This window comes from Odontomachus brunneus, unplaced genomic scaffold (assembly GCF_010583005.1).
Source record: "Odontomachus brunneus isolate Ranch 3 - 2012 unplaced genomic scaffold, Obru_v1 Obru_scaffold_013, whole genome shotgun sequence".
NCBI lineage: Eukaryota > Metazoa > Arthropoda > Insecta > Hymenoptera > Formicidae > Odontomachus > Odontomachus brunneus.
The window spans coordinates 1,306,721-1,312,073 of NW_022639463.1; the positions used below are offsets into that span (position 1 = coordinate 1,306,721).

Below are 5,353 nucleotides of genomic sequence, written 5' to 3' on the forward strand. Positions count from 1 at the left end.
CTAATTTGAGAATTTTACTAGCATCTCGCAGAGATGCCAGAAGAAACATGGGGGAGTATCTAGTTCTGTTAATTCGCTGGGAAATATTTACTTTCTTAAGGATGCGGTAAAACTTGACTTCTGTCGACCTCTGCGGATTATATCTGAAAAATGTATCCGACGGTAATTGTACGGCATATTTGGATATCACATTTTAAATAGCGTCTTTGAGTGTTGGACGACCTGTCCGTCAAAGATCGAGTCACAACAATTCAGCGGGTGGCTACTGACAAACAGACAGCTGTCTGTTGGAAGAATCACATGGGATCTCCAGGAGGATTCCGTCTTTATAAAAGTGATGCGCTTCACTCCATTGAAATGTCATCAATATCCTGCGGAAGACTTGGAAGTTTTCAAGCTTCCAGGTGAAATAAAAGAAAGGAAGAAGGCTCGGCTTAGGACTGAAATTTTCGGTTGACTTTTCTCGAGGGACAGAGACTTCATATTTGTCCTTTCATCGCGTCCGTTGTAACTAACATCGAAATTCGTATTATGAAATATTACACGAAGGTATTACATTACATAACACATTAAATATGTAAGAGATCACATATTTATAACGTTTATTTTGTGACGTCGAATCAATTACGATGTGTGTGAATCTCTTTCCAAACACTGTTACTCAATCGATCTTCTGGTCAGAATTTTCCATAATTCCGCCCATTTTCGAAATGGCGTCTGGGTTTTTTTTTTTGTACAACGCTCGCACGAAATCGTATCAGGGACATGGGAAACCCAGCACAATGAAGTCATCGATCACTCTGCATGAGAGAGACTCGATTGCTGCTCTAACTGTGCGAGGTCTTGTCGACTTGGGCATAAATGTAACTGTAATCAAATAAATTTACAAATAATAACGCTAAGCGTTAGTTGTTCCGAGACACATCGCGTTTAAATGATATGACTTTTCGGGTCACACGCCGGCACGAAAATTTTTTAGACAAAGGTAGCGAAATGACGGTAAATTGTGTCAGCAGGCGCGGAATGACTTTGCAATGTTCTATATGGCATTTCATTCAACCTGACTCACAGCTAGTCTATTGTACGTGTTGATCGTATCGTGGTAAATATTGAATAAATGTAATTAGGTGCTGGTGTTAGGAGGGCGCGTGCATGCGGTAGCGTTATTCACTCAAACGATCCTGATGAGTATGTAATTTTTGTGTGTCCGCGTCTCTATGCGGCGGTAGTGGCGTTGGTGAGAGGAAGCGTTTGAAGCAAGAATTAATCAATCATAAATCGATGCTGATACTATTTCCTTCAAAAGTGTCTCGTTCATTTATCTAATTCAATATATACAATCTAATTCAATATATACAATATATACTAGATATAATTCAATTCAGTATACGCTATAATATAGGCTGGAAGGTGTAAGTATCAAAAGTAAAGTAACAGTTATTACAATTATATGTTTCTGCATGTATAAAAAAGACAATGCATTTGCGACGATATTTGTTTTAAGAAGTATCTATAAGAGAATATTCATACCCTATTTCGCGAATTCGTGTTATATTTTCCTTCATATTTAATGACATGAAATCGATGAACATGTGTCGTGTAGGGTTGATGTTTGAGGGATTACGTTTCGTGCCCTACTACAACGAGAAGGTACGGCTTGGATCTGCCCTATGACGCACGAATATCATAGCCGCATGAAGGAGAACGTGCATCCACGGTAATAAAGTTAGCATGGTAATTATGACAGGCTCGTTACCAGCACGTCGCTACGGGATATGAAGTGCTAATGAATGGACGCGTCGAACCAAGGGGTGGCTGGTACGAGCGTGTATTTCTGTTTCGTTCGTAAATAAGCCTCGGATAGCAATGCTGGTGTCTTTTATTTAAACTATTAAGGATATATATGTAGACATGTAATATTAGTTGCATGTGTATGAATAAGTATTTATATATGTAAACTTTTTTTCAACGACATATACATGTTGAAATCCTGAAGGCGTAAAATGTTTAGAATACAATAATATATAAGAACAATAACATTATGTAATAAAAATTATATAATAACATTATATAATAAAAACATTGTATAATAAAAACAGTTACAAAAGTAGCAACATATAATGTTGCTGCCTTTATCCTACATTTTTGTTATAACAAAGACTGCAAAAGTACACTCTAAGAAAATTGCACTTTTAAAATATTTGTATTAACATCTTTTTGTACTAACTATTTAACAATAGAGATCGTAATATTACAAAAACTTATGTTTTTAATTTTATTTAAACTGATCTGGCATTAGCATGTTAATTCTTATCGTTGATAAGATTCGATGAGGCTTGAAATATTTGGTAAAGATAAGATTATCACCGCGAGTTTAACCTGTCTCCGTGGATTTTTTCATACAGTCATCAAGTAAATACAACAGTGTGTGTTTTCTTCTCATCTACGCGACTTATGTGAATGCTTCAGAATCAGTATCAAGACTAAGATACTATATACCGAGACCAACAGAGCAGAAGAAGAAGAAGAAGGAGGAGGAGGTGAGAAGAAGAAGACGACGAAGAAGAAGGAGAAGGAAGGAGTCTCGATATAGAGATGAGCTCGGTAGGAGAAGTGGAGGGATAGACTTGATTTCAGCGTCATTACACAGACGTGGCGTTGGCCCCGAATTAATTGAATGCAGCGTGTGTTGACAGGTAGGCATATTGGCAGGCAGACACGAAGGCTGGAGGAAGCGCGACAGAGACGATGGGACTGACCGACCAGGGTTTGTGTCAGATGCGGTCGCGATATCAGGCTCGCGTCCACAGTTCCTCCGAGACCGTGTACCTGTCATTTTCGGTGACCGTGTCATTCAGCCTCTCCTTCTTTCTCGGATCCCTTTCTTCTAACTAGCGACGCTGCCAGGCCGGGAAAGATCCGATATAGAATTCGTTTTAGCTGCATCTGCACCAAGAGATAAGAACAGGTACCTGCACTTAAGTCACTTGGATTCATTGCGACTAATTAGTTATGATATCTAAACATTCTTTTACTCTTTGCTCAGCGATCAGTAATGATATATGACGATCACGACAAGTGTGGAAACATTTGACTTTGTAATTATTTATAATCGAATATTCAATGTGAAATGCGAGTCTCGCGAGTGACTTCTATTTTTAATGCAAAAAAAAAACAACATTCTTATGTTGTTAATAAGCAACGAGTACGTTGCTTCGATAGTTGCGCTCTAAATAGCGAATGAATCTACACGGATTCCGTTATTTATAGTGATCGATGTTTGTTTACTTTTTCGTATAAAGTAATAACAAAATGCGGTAGGTAAGCGCAGCAGCAGCGATCAAAAAGACCACAAGCAATACCAAGAAAAATGTTCCGAGCAACAGAGTCAGTGAGACGAGAAGGTAGTTGATGTTACTCAGCGATGTTATTCAGCAATTTGGCTTCGGTCCTGTTTCAAGATTCTTATCAACGCTGTTAATTAATCCTTTTCAGAGACGCACGAGAAAAGATACTCATCGTCGTGAAGATAGTGATCCGGACTCGAAGCTGTCGGTTCGTAATAATCGACAATCTCCGACGCAACACGCTCGATTGCAACGGAACCAAGGAGCCCGGGCGTAGTGGTAGCTCAGTTGGGCCTAATCTCCCAAATTTAAGATTCGCCCCGCGACTTATTTTTCATACTCGTGAACTTTTGGCCGCAAGTGGCGATATTTTTCAATAGCCGCATATTTCGGGACCGTGGAGAATTCTAATTATGTGTGGTCCCCATCTGTGTGCTTATATGCTGCTTTCGAGCATGGCCGACTGCGTCCGTAGCCCTTCGGGTCCCGGGCGCGTTGGCCCAGGTACATGGGAAGTCCCAAGAGAGACTCGGCGAAACCTACCTACACGATCCTACACTTTGTGAGACCTCTCGTCACGTCCCTGAGGATTCGTATTTCTAGTCACGCGTTTAATCCGCCGGAACATGCAACTGACTCGTCGTTCCTCGAAGTTGATGACTGGCGTTCGGGAAAGTGCAAGTTTGCAAAATGTTTAGGAATTCGCGTCTGGCGTGCGCTGCGGACGTGTGTGACAGATACACACGGAATATATTTGTAACTCTCGCCATAGATATAAGACGTTTAAAAAATGTCCCCATTTGCTCGGTTCCCATGTTCGGTTTTCTCTCCTCTGTCTATAATCGAAGTGATTAATCGTTGCGGCCGATTGCTGTAGACACCAGGCTTCCTTGTGGTGTTTATTTAGAGTCCATGGTCGTTCGAATTAACTCATCGTCAGAGGATTAACATGCAATCCCGTGCATAATCCCAAGTAGCTACTGTGGAAAGATACCGCTAAGCAAACCGGCTCGGACGATGAGCAGCGGATGTTTCATGTTGGTATACGCGTCGAGTGGGTGGAGGTGAACAGGTTGTCAATGGGAATTTCGAGTCTAGTCTACGGAGATGTCTGGTCTTATAGGCCTCGGAATCAGGACTATATCCTTAGGGACAGATACGTCAACGTGGACAACGCGAATGGTGCCGCCGTCGCGTTTGCCGTTGTTATTGCATCCGGTTGGGATCGCACTATGGTTTTATACAAATAATACTCGCCCACCCTTCGTAACCTTCTTATTGAATTTCGACTATACTACATCTTTTGAAATGTTAGCTGATACTGTAAATGCATTTTGTTTGTATCCTTGTAAGGTTATGTCTTAGCGTTCGCTATATTTTATATTATAGGAAATAATTATTACTAGGGCAGAGCCCAGAGAGCAATGGATGGACAAAAAACATCCCAAAGGATCTTTCATTTAAGAAATATATAAGTTTAACAGAAGATACACGTTCGATATAATCGCGTCATAAGAGAGTGAGCGCCCGTTTACTTTTTACTTGCTACTGCCTACTATTCAACTGAGTAATCGTAACAAACTTAAACCTAGTTGTTCTGGTTGTGCAAAACAAAATATTGCGTTTAAGTAAATGAGTCAATATCTAAAAACTACTGTATATTATATTTCCGTAATACTATGTAGCATCTAACATTCTGCGATCTGTTCGTTTTCATTGCTTACTTGGTCTGCTTCAATTATAACTTTTACACAATAATTGATGCCATAGATTAACAATCTAATGATCCAATTATTCAATGATATTTATCTTATTAGAGCATTAATTCAATCAGTCCAATGTTATTTGTCTTATTAGAGTATTAATTTTGACGAGATTTTAATTATGTGCCGAGCACTTTTAATAATCGTGATCTTCTAAAGCATTTCTTCCTTTCTCCGTGCTTGTGTTTATTTCTCTCAGACGTGGAAGTATCGCGAGAGCCGCATATTTCGTCGTTATGGGGT

The 5,353-nt window shown here is 39.8% G+C and overlaps 1 long non-coding RNA gene across 1 annotated transcript; it reads left to right on the plus strand.

The window, feature by feature from the left end:
* The first annotated feature begins 2,384 nt into the window (after window positions 1-2,384).
* LOC116841031 lies at window positions 2,385-5,035 on the plus strand. Its single transcript, XR_004377482.1, has 4 exons — window positions 2,385-2,604; window positions 2,697-2,968; window positions 3,322-3,404; window positions 3,496-5,035. It is a non-coding gene; the product is annotated as an uncharacterized LOC116841031 (long non-coding RNA).
* Window positions 5,036-5,353: the final 318 nt, after the last annotated feature.